Consider the following 14,562-nt stretch of genomic DNA (forward strand, 5'->3'; position numbering starts at 1 on the left):
TGTGACTGCCTGCGTGTGGTGTGTGTTGAGTGTGAATGAGTTTTCTGTATGTGTATCTGTTTTGTACAAATATGTGCCCATATCTATTTCTATATCTATGTGTTGTTAGTGTGTGTATGTGTGTGTGTGTTTGTGTGTGTGTGTGTGTGTGTGTGTGTGTGTGTCTGTGTGTGTGTGTGTGCGTGTGTGCATCCTAGTTCTCCTCCAGAAGACGGATGGCTGTGTGCTTCCTCAGACGTTAGTGAAGGAGAGCGAGAGCAGGAATCCAAACAACAGATCCGTCATGTGGAACAGCCTCCTTCGAGCGGCGCAGCGTTGGGGCCTGTCCGCGTCCTCGCCGCCCGCCCAGGCTCCGTGGCTGCAGGTGCTATGAAGGTGAGCTAGCTCCTGGCACCGACCCTGTCAGAGACGCACGCAGGCGTGAAGCCTAAACACACCGAAGGCCTCCCGGCAGGTTTACCTCCGCTCTCTCTCCCTCCTCCACAAGCCAGACCAGGCCCGGACTGATACGGCGTGAAGGTCACGCATCGCTGTGGCAACCCAGCGCTAAACACGCTCTGACAGTTGGGATGGCGGTGATACACGCAGACGGGTGGATTGTGTTGTACTACAGATCCGTTTGTCCGTTGGTGTTTGATTTTGATACTTAAAACCTACTTGGGACAGTCCAGCATTCTTTTTGTCGAGACACCGAGGCAGTGAGCTTGTTCTGTTCTACCAACAGTTGAAATAACATGAAGTGAAATTCAGCCATGTGTTTGAAAAAAACTCTATTATCAGCTTATAGAATTAACTTGTCTTGTGTAACCAAACAGCATATTTTACAGTTATCCTCAATTTAAGACAGATTTCCAGGGTGTTGACTGTGGAAACCGCACACAGGAAAACATAAAAGTATTGCTTAACCCAAAAAGAAACCGCACATTACCTCATGTCAGTCCCATGTGACCGGTGTCAGTTAGAAACTCGCTGGCAATAATGTGTGCCCCTCGGCCGACGATGATGTTTTACGCTCATTTTAAAGTGTTTATGCTCACAAAACAGAGTCTGAAAGCTGCTCCAAAAGCACACAAAAAACTGAGGAGGTGAATGTTGAGGAGCTGCCTGGACGTGTGTTAGGGAATGACAGCGCGGTTCATGAGCCAGAACGGAGACAACTGGAGGGTTGCTGCTGGTTCAACTGCTGCAAGCTTTGGCCAGGCTGAGGGTCCAGACCGGAGTCTGTACCGTAAGGTGGAATGGAGGAAGAAACAGAGCCCTTATGTACATGCCAGCCCTACACACACACACACACACAGACACACACACGCACATATTCAGACACACACACACACACACACACACACAAAAAACATCTCACTCACACACATACGGTTTCCATTCCTGCTTCCAGTGTCTGCAGAATATGTGACAGGAGGGAAGTTGGGTCAGGAGGAAGGTAGATAGACTTCAGCTTAGTGCTGTTTATTCTGTTTTACTGCCATCTCCAGCCCCCGAGCCCTCCCTTACCCGTTTGTACTATTTGAACATAACTATTCAGTCATATACCAGGCGGTTTTAACCAAAGGAACTTACACTGATTCATGTCACTAAGGAGCAGATTAAGGCATCTCGCTCAATTATGCCTACAGTTAGACTGCAGGGTTCGAAGCCACAACCTTTTGGCTGGGAATAAAACATCCTTCCATCATTCTCCCATGTATGAAGATGGGGTTATGAGTGTTGACCAGGAGAACGGGAAAACAAAGGTTCTGGGTTAAATCCCCAATGTATGCAGCCTTCTTATAGGCGTTCCTTAAGCAAGACGCCCATAATCCGGGCCTTCCCCTTGATGAATCTAAAACATGGCCGAGTAACCACTAATAGGTTTCTTGGTTTACGGTGATGGGGGGCAGTTCGCTCCATCTCTCCTGTTAGGGTTTGTTCCATGTAGAATACATTTACGTAGTACCCTGGTACTGAAGCCAGGAGCCACAGCAGACAGATCCTGGGCGGGGATGGGATGCTGTCAGAAGCTGTCACACTGAGACACTGTGTATGGTTGTGTGTGTGTGTGTTTCCTGGGGACTTCAGATCATGGAAATGCTAGCAGCTGCCACCTGTCTGCATGCAGGTCACCATGTTTGTATGTGTTTGCTTAAAGGGTGGAGGAAAATACGGAAGTGCATGGTAAATGTATGTGTGCATACAAAGTTTCATACAAACGCACATGCACACACACACACACACACACACACACACACAGACACACACACACACACACACACACACACACAGTTCACAGTTCACAGCAACTACATCTAATGTGTGCGCTAGACTGAACTCGGTCTCTAGATGCACGTGAGTGTGTGTGTGTGTGTGTGAGTGTGTGTGTGTGTGTGTGAGTGTGTGTGTGTGTGTGTGTGTGTGTGTGTGAGAGTGTGTGTGTGTGTGTGTGTGTGTGTGTGTGTTTGAAGTTGTGCACAGTCACATGCACAGTGCATAGTCCAGCTTTCTCCCGCTGTGTGTGTTAACGAACGATCCTAATTGGATTTAGGGGGCCGATGTGGGGCCGATGTGGGGCCGGGGCTGGGCTTGGGCTGGGTTGGTGATGGGTTGGGGCTGGGTTGGGGCTGGGTTGGTGATGGGTTGGGGCTGGGTTGGGGCTGGGTTGGTGATGGGTTGGGGCTGGGTTGGTGATGGGTTGGGGCTGTGTTGGGGCTGGGTTGGGGCTGGGTTGGGGCTGGGTTGGGGCTGGGTTGGGGCTGGGTTGGTGATGGGTTGGTGATGGGTTGGGGCTGGGTTGGTGATGGGTTGGGGCTGGGTTGGTGATGGGTTGGGGCAGGGTTGGTGATGGGTTGGGGCTGGGTTGGTGATGGGTTGGGGCTGGGTTGGTGATGGGTTGGTGCTGGGTTGGGGCTGGGTTGGTGATGGGTTGGGGCTGTGTCGGTGCTGGGTTGGTCACAGAGAGGGCGGCGATAGGGCACAGCCCCCTGAAGGGAAAGGTGATGAGGGGGCTGGATGGTTGCCAGAGCAGTCCTTTCAGCAACTCCGGTCCCACCAAGGTTAGGGATTAATAAATGCAGTGGGGGGGGGAGAGGCGGGAGGGGCGACTCCCCTGGAACCCCGGACGTCAGGGATAATCTACTGGAGGTCATCCGTTGTTATTTTAGACACAACACACGTTTAGAAGCTTTGTTTGTCCATTCAAAGCGCAGCACTCTCTGCCCTGCTAATTGTTTCGGAGAATAAAAAACCACAAAAGCGGTTGGAGTCAGTTCCGTGAACAATCCCTTCGTAGCGGTCAGGCCTTTTTCCCACACTGACTCATAAAGCTAATTTAACACTTTTATGAGATCCAATTTGTGAATGAACTTTTTAAGACCGTGTCAGTGAGAGGATAATGAGGCTAAGTGACGTTATAATGACGTCCAAGCATTTCCTGTGGAGTGTCTCTTCTTCCTGTTTTTGCTGGACATGGAAAAGGAAACTTTGGAAATAGGAGGGAGACTGCCTGTAGGTAATTATTTGGACAAAAAAAACAGTTTGAGAGAGAGAGAGAAAGAGAAAGAGAAAGAGAGAGAGAGAGAGAGAGAGAGAGAGAGAGAGAGAGAGAGAGAGAGAGAGACAGAGAGAGACAGAGAGAGACAGACAGAGAGAGAGAAAACGAGAGAGAGACAGACAGAGAGAGAGAGACAGAGACAGACATAGAGAGAGAGAGAGAGAGAGAGAGAGAGAGAAATATATAAATAAAGAGAGTTAGAGAATGCAGGTCCACCCTCCCATCTATGTATATCCTCCCTTCCTTCGCTCTGTCTGCTCTCTCTCTCTCTCTCTCTCTCTCTCTCTCGCTCTCTCTAACTCTCTCTCTCTCTCTCTCTCTCTCTCTCTCTCTTCTGTTTCACCCTCTCCGCTGGGCCTTTGTGTCGCCCGGTCCCTCCCTCTCCTGTCTCCCTCCCTCGGTTCCCGACCGGGTCCCGTTGGCCCCAAAATAGGATTAGGAGCACCCATGGCTCCGGTCATTCTGCAGGGATTTGAGAGCCTTTCTGGGGTCTTGGCTGGCCCATAGAGGTTTAATTACCCTGCCACCAGGGGGCCCTCGGGTCCGGCACCGTAGGGGACAGCTCGGGGCCCCTCTGGGAAAAAGCTTGTGTCTTTACATGGGAATAATCCTGCCGGTCTCTCTCATCAGGTGGGGCTGTGGAGGGCTGACAGACGTTATTAGTACGGAGCGGTGGTGCACTAAGGGGAGGGAGGGCCTTGGAATCTGGACCCTGACAGGAACTCTGGTCCTCAGCGTGGGGGACGAACTCTGGGGTCAAAGGATTTTCGGAAAGCTTTTATAAATAACGATTTTGTATGTAGTATGTATTGAATTTCTGTGCGTGCGTGTGTTTGTTTGTTTGTTTGTGTGTGTGTGTGTGTGTGTGTGTGTGTGTGTGTGTGTGTGTGTGTGCGTGTGTGTGTGTGCGTGTGCACGTGTATTATGTCGGTGCATCTGTGTGTGTATTTATGTCTGTGCTTCTGTTTGTGTATTTGCGTGCACACGTGTGTGATTCCCTGTCAGCGTTTTGTGTGTCTATCATTGTGTGTTCATATGTTTGCTTCCGTGCGTGCATGTGCGAATATGTCTTTCGCTATGTGTGCGTGTGTGCCTGTACAAATATGTGAGTGCGTGCTTGTGTTTATGAGCACAACATCCCTTGCGACCAGACCATAGCCTCACCATGTGTGTGCGTGTGTGTGTGTGTGGTGTTTAAATCACGGGTAGTCAGAAGTCACCAGGCTAATAGCTTGTTTGTTTAGCTATTGTCTGCGCAGCATGGCTGACGGGCGCTACGGGCTAAACAGGAGTCCCTGTCGACCGAGGGGACGGTTCCCTTTCTCCACGGGCCCCGGGAGAGGGGGGGACCGCTACCCTGCTCTTGCTCCCGGCTCCCCAACGCTCCAAACCCCTGCTCCTCCTTCTCCTCCTCGGTGCATGTGGCAGAAAGCTGAGAGAGAGAGAGAGAGAGAGAGAGAGAGAGAGAGAGAGAGATAATTCAAGAGGAACACAAACAACACACTGTACTAAAATCATCTCATTACACGCGTTTCATGGTTTTTCTTCTGAGGCAAAGAGGCTCTGAAAGCCTCTTTTTGTTCTGTTCTCTTCTCCTTTCCAGCGAGGTGTAATCTTATTATGGCATATTCATGCCGTTGTTTAGCCTTTCATGAATGTGGGAGAAAGCTGGAGGCCAAACTGTTCACAGAGAGAAGAGGAGGAGCGGGAATATATTGAGCAGACGCAACATCTGGACCCGGCTTACCACCACTCGTGGCTGCTTTGTGCTAAAGCGTGCGTGTGTGTGTGTGTGTGTGTGTGTGTGTGTGTGTGTGTGTGTGTATACAAATATAGTGATGTTGACAAATGATGAAGTCCTAAGCAATAGAGGTTGTGTTGATGTGTGCCCGTGTGTGTGTTTGTGTGTGTGTTTGTGTGAGGGTGTGGTTGTACGTGCATGCATGCTTCTCAATGTGCGTGCGTCCCTATTGGTATATACGTGCGTCTACATGTGTGTGTATCTGTGAGTCTGTATGTGTGTGCGTCTCAATGTGTCTGTGTGTATGTGAGTGTGATACTTTACCTACGTGTTTAATAAAACATGAGGCGGGGTCCAGGTGCTGACAGTCCCCAGTGTGTGTGAGAGTCGATGCCTCCAGCCAGACTCCTGTGGAAAGTTCCCCATCAACGCGCCCAGACACCAGGGCGGAATGTGTCAGTGTGTGTGTGTGTGTGTGTGTGTGTGTGTGTGTGTGTGTGTGTGTGTGTGTGTGTGTATGTGTGTGCAGATGTGCGTGTTTGTCTGTGAACGTGTGTGCAGATGGGAAGGGGTGTCATACATGACCTCTAGTGCCAACATGAACCATGGAGGAGGAGGAGGAGGAGGAGGAGGAGAGGAGGAGGAGGAGAGGAGGAGGAGAGGAGTTGGTGGGCCTAGGAGGAGGTGGAAGTTGTTGGATGTAGACATGGGAGCAGGTGGAGCTGGGGGGGGGGGGGGAGGGGGGGACAAGATGGAGACGAAAGTGGCGGAGGAGGAAGAAGGACAAGGGCCTGAAGGAGGAGATGCGAGGCATAGAAGGAGGTGGACATGGTCAGCTAAAAGCACACACACACACACACACAGACACACGCAAACACATACACAGGCAATACACGTACACATACACACGCAGTCTTACAAACAAGGCAAAAGAAAAATAATGGCCAGGAAACAAAAAAATCACCCTCTCCACAGCATTATTTTTTTGGTCAACCATCTGGATTCACTAATTAGCCCAAACTAGAGGAATAAGGACTGTGGATTGAAGTCAGCTGGCCCGCTTGAAAGCATGGCAGCACATTTACTTTCACAACCTGCAGCTCCCCGCCTCTGGAGAACCTCTCAGAGCGAGGGAGGAAGGGGAGGTGGAGGAGGATGAAGTGGGACACATTCAGCCTCGGGCTGTTCACCTGCTGGTGGCTCGCCTTGAAGATGACCATCTGGGCCGTCGCTCCTCCCACCCCCACGCCACCCCATGTCGAGGGGTGTCTGTCCGGACCGGCCGTCTCAGCTCACCAGTGATCAGTCTTATCTATCCCGGCCGTGGTAATGCAGGACAGAGGACAATCCGCTTCTAGGAACTGCGATGGTTTGGTTTAAAGCTTGGTTTGGGTAATGTGCAGGTCTGACCTGAACTGCGTTAAGGTATAAAGGTAATGTGCAGGTCTGTACTGGACTGCATGGAGGGTAAAGCAGGGTAGTGCAAGGCAGTACTCGTGCATGGTATTTGAAAAGCAAAGATCAGGTTGTACTTTAAAGGGAAATGCGCAAGAATGTACTGAACTGCACGGCGTTAAAAAGGTAATGCGCAGGAATGTGCTGAACTGCATGCGGTATGGTAATGCATAGGGTTGTACTGAACTGCCTGTGGTATGGTAATGCATAGGGCTGTACTGAACTGCATTAGGTATGGGAATGCACAGGGCTCTACTGAGCTGCATGCGGTATGGTAATGCGGGTAATCAGCAGGGCTGCACAAAGGGACATTAACGATGACTCATCACTGGTTGCCACAGCGATGAAGTGAGTAGAAACAGCACAGCGAGTAAAGGTCTGGTCTCAATCCATCCCATAATACTGGCACACACCTCCCTCGGATTAGGCGTCTTTGAGCGAGACACGCCACCAAGGAATTGAACTCCCTCATTATTCTGCGATGACGGAATGTCCGGGATGCAATGATTCATACTCTCTTCTTACATTAGTGTCCTATCACATTATGTCGAAGAAGTAGGTTCATGCACTTCACCTGTCGTCGTAGCAAGGCAGACAGAACCCAGGCCCGCTCCGGAGAACAGAGAGGTGATAAGAGTGCCCAGGGGTGTTTGACTTACAACGGGAAAGGTCATGCATTACATCCCTGTGATCTCAACCATCTCCTGTAAGAATCCTTCTCAGGGTTACTGTCGGATGGATTCCATGACCGACTACATCACCCGATGAGCCAGTGTTTCCATATCTCGGGCTTGGGCTCACCTGCAATTTAGAGGGGGGTCTAGAAGATATTGGAACCCATCTTTGATAAAAACAAAACAACAACTAAAAATTTCAAAGGCTTAAAGTCTCATAAAAGTGTCCTGTATACATGGACAGCCGGCCTAATGGTTCACAGCCAGGGGCTACTTTTAATGATTTGGGGTGGCGTGATGCATAAAAACTGATACATTTCTGTGTGTGTGTGTGTGTGTGTGTGTGTGTGTGTGTGTGTGTGTGTGTGTGTGTGTGTGTGTGTGTGTTTTTGTGCATGTGTGTCCGTGCGTGCTTGTGTCTGCCATTTCAGTTTGATCCCTGCAGGTAAAAAAGTATTAAACACACACACATCATAAAGAATGGTGTGAGATAGAGAGCGAGAGAGATAGAGAGAAAGAGAGAGAGAGAGGTAGACTGAAGAGAGAAAGAGGGAGAGAGAGAGAAGAAAGAGAGAGAGAGAAAGAAAGAGAGAGAGAGGGACAGACACACACACACACACACACACACACACACATACACACAAACACACACACTCACAGCTCGACCGGACTAAAAAAGGGGGAGACAGTGAGAAAGACACAGAGACATAGAGAGAGAGGTCACCTCCGCTCTGCCCCATGCTCTGACATTCCAGCTGCACCTGTGTTCACTTAACATCTTGGCAGGGGTGAGGGGGCCAGCCTGCCGCTGGCCGCTGGTGTTTGTCCTCCCAGAGAGACCTTTGGTTTGAATTAGAGACGCGGCCAACAGCCCCACTTGCTGCCACTCGACATGACGTGCTCCGCTTTATACACTGCAGATGGATCTGTGTATCTTCTTTCCGATCCTCCTGTGTGCATTGTGCTTTAACGCAGAGTTTGCGAAAGAGCCCTTGCGAAAAAGGTTTGTTGGAAGGGAAATTGGGAGAATGGTTTCAAGAGAGCCGTGTTGCTGATTGGCAAGATTGGCCTTGTGGGCCAAACGGGAAGCACATGATACAGAGCTCACATTCTGTCTGCCTTTCTGTCTTTCAGTCTGTCTGTCAACCTTACTGGTTGTTTAACTTTCTGTCCCTTTGTCTCTATTTCTGTCTCTCTGTCTATCAACCTGTCTGTCAACCTGTCTGTCAACCTGTCTGACTGCTTGTCTCTCTCATTCTCTCTCTGTCTGTCTGCCTCTCTTTCTGTCAACCTGATTGTCTCTCTGTTTATCCGTATGCGTAGTCTGTGTGTCTGTCTGTCTGTCTCTATGCCTGTCTGCCTATATCTGTCTGCCTGTCTGTTTGTCTGTCTGTCTGTCTGTCTGTCTGTCTGTCTGTCTGTCTGTCTGTCTGTCTGTCTGTCTGTCCGTCTGTCTATTTGTCTGTCTGTCTATTTTTCTCTCTGTCTGTCTTTCTGTCATCCACTGATTTTGATCAGACACATGGTTTGTTCCCAAGAGGTCTCACTGCCCTCAGCGCCCTAACCCCCCCCACCTTCCGTCTTCCACCTGTAATCCAGCTGTGGCCTTGTGCAGCTCATGAAAATTCTCACTAATTTATTTGGGGAAAACAGCAACATCTGCTTCTGCAACCCTCTTACTTCCTCAAGTACAGATGCACAAACACACACACAAACACATACACATACACACACACAAAAAACACACATAAACACACACACACACACACACACACACGCACACACTCAAACACACACACACACACACACACACACTCACTCAAAAAAAATCGTCCACACACATGATCATGCTTTGGCCTCATTTGTGATGTTCACCACCTGGACATAACATACACATGACGTACACATGTAGCATGTATAGATGGAACATTCATGGATCATACCATCCATACATGTAATATACACAGACACATGTATCCATACAGGGATCATTGCAGTAAGCAGATGTGAAACCTATCAGTCTGCCTTTCTGTCTATCTCTCTGTCTGCTTTACTTTGGTTTTAAAGCACCCTCTTTGTGTGTTTTTTATTTAGACTCCTACCTTGGCAGGAGATGACATTGTCCAAATGAAATGATGGGAGTCTCCGGGGTCCAGAAGGCTGGCGCCAGACTCTGCTTAATCGCTTGATCCTGGTTCTTCTCCTCCTCTTCCTCTTCTCCTTCTCCTCCTCCCTTACTCCTCTCCTCCTAGAGTATGCTTTTCCCCCCCTTCTTCTCAGTCACTCCTCCTCCTCCTCCTCCTTCTTCTCCACCTCTCCTCCTTATCCACTCATCCTTTCCTCCTCTTCTCCTCCTCTGCTCTCCCTAATCCCTATCTCCTCCTCCTCTCCCCTTTTTGTGGACAATAATGTTACAAAGAAAGCAACCACATTGGGTCAAATTATGGAGCTGGAAAAGCATTCCATGACAGATGATTAGTAAATAGAGAGCAAGACTGAGAGAGAGGCTGAAAGACAGAGAGAGAGAGAGAGAGAGAGAGAGAGAGAGGGAGAGAGAGAGAGAGCAAGAGAGAGAGAGAGAGAGAGAGAGAGAGAGAGAGGAAGAGAGAAAGCAAGAGAGAGAAGGAGAAAGAGAGAGGGAAAGAGTGAGAGAGAGAGCAAGAGGATACAGGTTGAAGGTGAGAGAGCGGTGATGGAGCAACAGCTGTGATGGATGGAGTGAGCGAGACAGATGGAAAGTGAGTGCCTCTGCAGCGTCTGATCCGTCTTCCCCCTGTGGCTCCCTCCTGGGGATCTGATTGGCTGATGCTCTAGGCTGTTTCCTGGGGCTTTGATTGGCCGGCTTAGGTTGATGTAAAGCAGAGATGAAAGCAAAGTCAACTGTCAAAGAAGCTCCCCCCCCCCCCCCCCCCCCCCCCGCTCCCAAGGTCAAGGTCCTCAAGGTCAAGATCATCCCTGGAGAATGTAACAGTGCTGAGACACCAGGGTTATCTGGGTCCTGACTGAAGGTGAGTTGGTGAGTTTGAACCAGTTCATTTTGTCATTTGATTGATTCTTTCAACTGGAGTAATGTGAATTATGATCATTCTACATTAGTGACGTTTTTCTTCTGATGTAGCAATGTAAAATAAAAAATGCAAGAATTGTTTTTTCAATAAATATCATTTTATCCTAAATTCCATCCTCAGCTGCTAAAATAACTCTGTATTAATGGATAAGGGGTAAGGGACAGACAGACACAGACGGGGAGAAGGGATAGAAAATAAATAGTAATAGACAGAAAGACAGAGTCAGAGAGACAGACAGACACCGGACACACACACACCCCCCAGTCCCCCCCAAAAACACACACATCCCCCTCTTTCAACCCCTCCCACAGAAAAACGAACATTGCCCTCCCCCTTCACACACTCACTCACACCCCCCCCCCCCCAATCATTATGTACGTGTGTGTGGTGGTGAGGTAAGCATGTTGTCAGGAGGGGACGTGTCAACATCACGTCCCCACCCCTCGCTAAGCACCCTGTGACATCATACCGCTGGCTGCTGACCCGCCCACAGTGCACGGATCAGAGTGCACGGCTCAGAGTGCACGGCTCAGAGTGCACGGCTCACAGTGAGTGCACTGCTCAGAGTGCAGGGATCAGAGTGCACGGCGCAGAGTGCATGGCTCAGAGGGAGTGCACGGCTCAGAGTGCACGGCTCACAGTGAGTGCACTGCTCAGAGTGCAGGGATCAGAGTGCACGGCGCAGAGTGCACGACTCAGAGTGCACGGCTAACAGCACAGAGTACCATTCATACCCCAGGAGCCCGGAGATGGTGGAAAACCTGCTGCCATGTCACGATCTCCACGTGCACGGGAAATAAAGCGTGCTTGTGAATATTTGCTCTCTGAAGGTAGTTCATGGATGTGGTGTGTGTATGTTTGTCTGTGTGTGTGTGTGTGTGTGTGTGTGTGTGTGTGTGTGTATGTGTGTGTGTGTGTGTGTGTGTGTGCGCTCTCCACCAGAGCCGTGGTGTAAATATGTCCACCAGATGAACAGAAGTTTCAGCCATTTGCAAATCACTACTGAGACGTGATGTTGGGACACAGAATAGAAAGCGTTTCGGCCATACACGCACATGCACACATGCATACACAGGTATGAGTAAAATAAACAGGTACACACAAAAAAATACACCAGATATCCTTACACAAAATATATATATCCACATAAACATACAGATATATTGATGCATATATGCATCAATACACACACAGACACACAAACACACACACACACACACACGATCAAAAATCATCCAACATCCAATACATAAACAAGTACACACAGTGACGCACACACACACACACACACACTTATGCACACACTTACACACACACATACACAAGAAACACACTCCAATCGAAAACATAAACAAGATGAAATGGAAAAAACATTTGCAGTGTGGTGGTGCGCTGGTGGGGCTGGTGTGGGTGATGGGTGATGGGGGGGGGGTGATGGGGGGGGTGGGTGTTTTGGTTTGGTGGGCGGTCCTGGCCTCTGTCGTAGCCCACCGTGGTACAGTGTGTGTGTGTTTGTGGCTGTATGAGCGCTGATTGTTCCTGACCCTCACACGCACGAACAAACACACACACACACACACACACACACACACACACACACACACACACACACACACACAGTGTCTCTGCTGGGGGATGGAGATGAGTGCGATGGCGTTGGTGGTTTGTGATAGAGGTGGGACATGGTGGTGGTGCTGTAAGTAAGCGGTGGTGGCTGTGGCGGTGGCGTTGGTGGATGTGGAGAGGGTGGGGTGATGAGGTGGAGATGCTGGTGGTGGAGGGGGAATTCAACCTGAAGGGGAGGGGGTGGAGGTAGGCGCCGGGAGGTGGCGAAGCTATTGGTGGCAATGATAACGGTAGGGGTGGGGGTGGATTCTGTGGCGGAGATGATGCGGGCGGGGGATGATGTTAATGATGGGGGTGATTAGGGTGCTGGTGCTGGTGAGTAAGGCGGTGGTGCTGGTGGTGCTGGTGGTGCTGTTGGTGGTGCTGGTGAGTAAGGCGGTGGTGCTGGTGGTGCTGGTGGTGCTTTTGGTGGTGCTGGTGAGTAAGGGGGTGGTGCTGGTGGTGCTGGTGGTGCTGTTGGTGGTGCTGGTGAGTAAGGCGGTGGTGCTGGTGGTGCTGGTGGTGCTTTTGGTGGTGCTGGTGAGTAAGGGGGTGGTGCTGGTGGTGCTGGTGGTGCTGTTGGTGGTGCTGGTGAGTAAGGCGGTGGTGCTGGTGGTGCTGGTGGTGCTGTTGGTGGTGCTGGTGAGTAAGGCGGTGGTGCTGGTGGCGCTGGTTGTGGTGGTGATGGTGGCCGTTGGGATGCTGACTATAGTGACGGAGGAGGAGGTGTAGAAGAAGTTCTGCTGAATGTCAGGGCTCCCTCTTCTGCCTCACCTCCACCCCCCGCCCCTCCATCCACCCTCCTTTACCCCCACCCCCCCCTACCCCCTTCCAGGCCACAGGGGGTGTGCTGGCGTCCTTCCTGGGTAAACCTGCAGCCGTGTTCCAGCTCTGGTTCTGCTCTGAGTTGTGGACCAGGGATCAGGACAGGCCCGTCTCTGTGTTCCCGGGAGCGGTGCGTGGTTGGCCGAGCAGAGCCGCTTCACTGCTCGGCCAATCAGAGCGAGCTGCAGACTCCAGCATGTGGCCTGAACAAGGAGGTTGAACACATACTCTGCTGTGTATGAGCTGTGGCAGCGCTCCGACTCAAAGCAAGAGCAATTGTTACTCTGATTTCGGATTAAGGAGCTGATTTCAGATGAGATGGTTCTTCATTAATCCCAGATGGGAAATGCAGGAACATGTAAATTATCTACATGTCATGAAGGAACAGGTAGGAGTTAGGGCAGCGTGTTCTCTGATTATTCTGCCCCATTCATGTAATATTTAACATGTTCCATCTTCAATGGCGTTTCGTGCTGAAATCATTTAAATCATCAATGGGGGCAGCTCCAATCATCAAGTAAACAAGTAAACAACAAAGTATTTGGGAAGAATTTGAGCAGTCATGAATAACATTCACACAATCAATTCTCCAAGGTTTCACACAAGACAACAATGGCGATAATGAAGACAGTTTTATAACTTTTTGCTGCAATGCAACTGGAAACATGTCGGCTTCCACTCACCAGTTGTGTGTTTGTTCATCTCTTTGGAAGTGATCTGGGTTGGAAACCGCATTCATTTGCCTCCTAAACACACAGCAGCAATGTCCATGTGTGTGTGTGTGTCTCTCTCTCACTCTCTCTCTCTCTCTCTCTCTCGTGTCATTTCAAATGACTTATGGTAAACATGTGTTTGGAACTAAAACACAGGCCTGCATGACGGCAGCGCTTCCTTCTCCCATAGAGTCATCTTCCTGCTCTGACTGCATGGACAGGAAGACGACATCATCAATGTTGTTCTCCACAGCAACAAATAATAACAAAGAAACCAACGAGAAAACGTGAATAAACATACAATATTTACAAATATAGATACATTCACACGTGTAAATCTTGATTCTTTATATTTATTCCTACCGAAGTGTACACATGCCTCACACTGAGCAGCCAGACAGGAGGACAGAACAGACAGACGGGCGGGCATAGAGCGCAGGCAACTAGTGAGCGGGCTGTGTGGTCCGTGTGTGTTTATCCTGCCAGCTGTGTGCGTAGGCTTGTTTAAACACCACCGCTGCCTACATAAGCTGCCTTCAGCCTGCCTACGTCACCACCTGCCTCCGCCCCTGTCCATCTAGCAGCTAGGGAAAGGGGGAGAGAGATGGGGGAGAGAGGGGGGAGGAGAGAGGTGTGTGTGTTTGCCAATAATCCCACCTCCAGTCTGCGAGTGTACCTGTGTTCCAGGTAGATGATGTGACTGATTAGTAATGAAACACACCTGTGAACCAGCCTTCCTCGTTTGCTCGGTCTCTTTCTGTGTCTCTAGCTGTGTTCGAAATCGTTCCCTATTCACTCACTCACTATTCCCTATATAGTGTTTATGATATAGTGCACTATATAGGGAACGAACAAAGGAGAATTCGGACACTACGCTGAACATTTCTAAACGACCGCATTGTATTGTGGTATACGGGAGTAACATGTAGGTAACATCGTA

This window comes from Pollachius pollachius (assembly GCF_949987615.1).
Source record: "Pollachius pollachius genome assembly, chromosome: 3".
Lineage (NCBI taxonomy): Eukaryota > Metazoa > Chordata > Actinopteri > Gadiformes > Gadidae > Pollachius > Pollachius pollachius.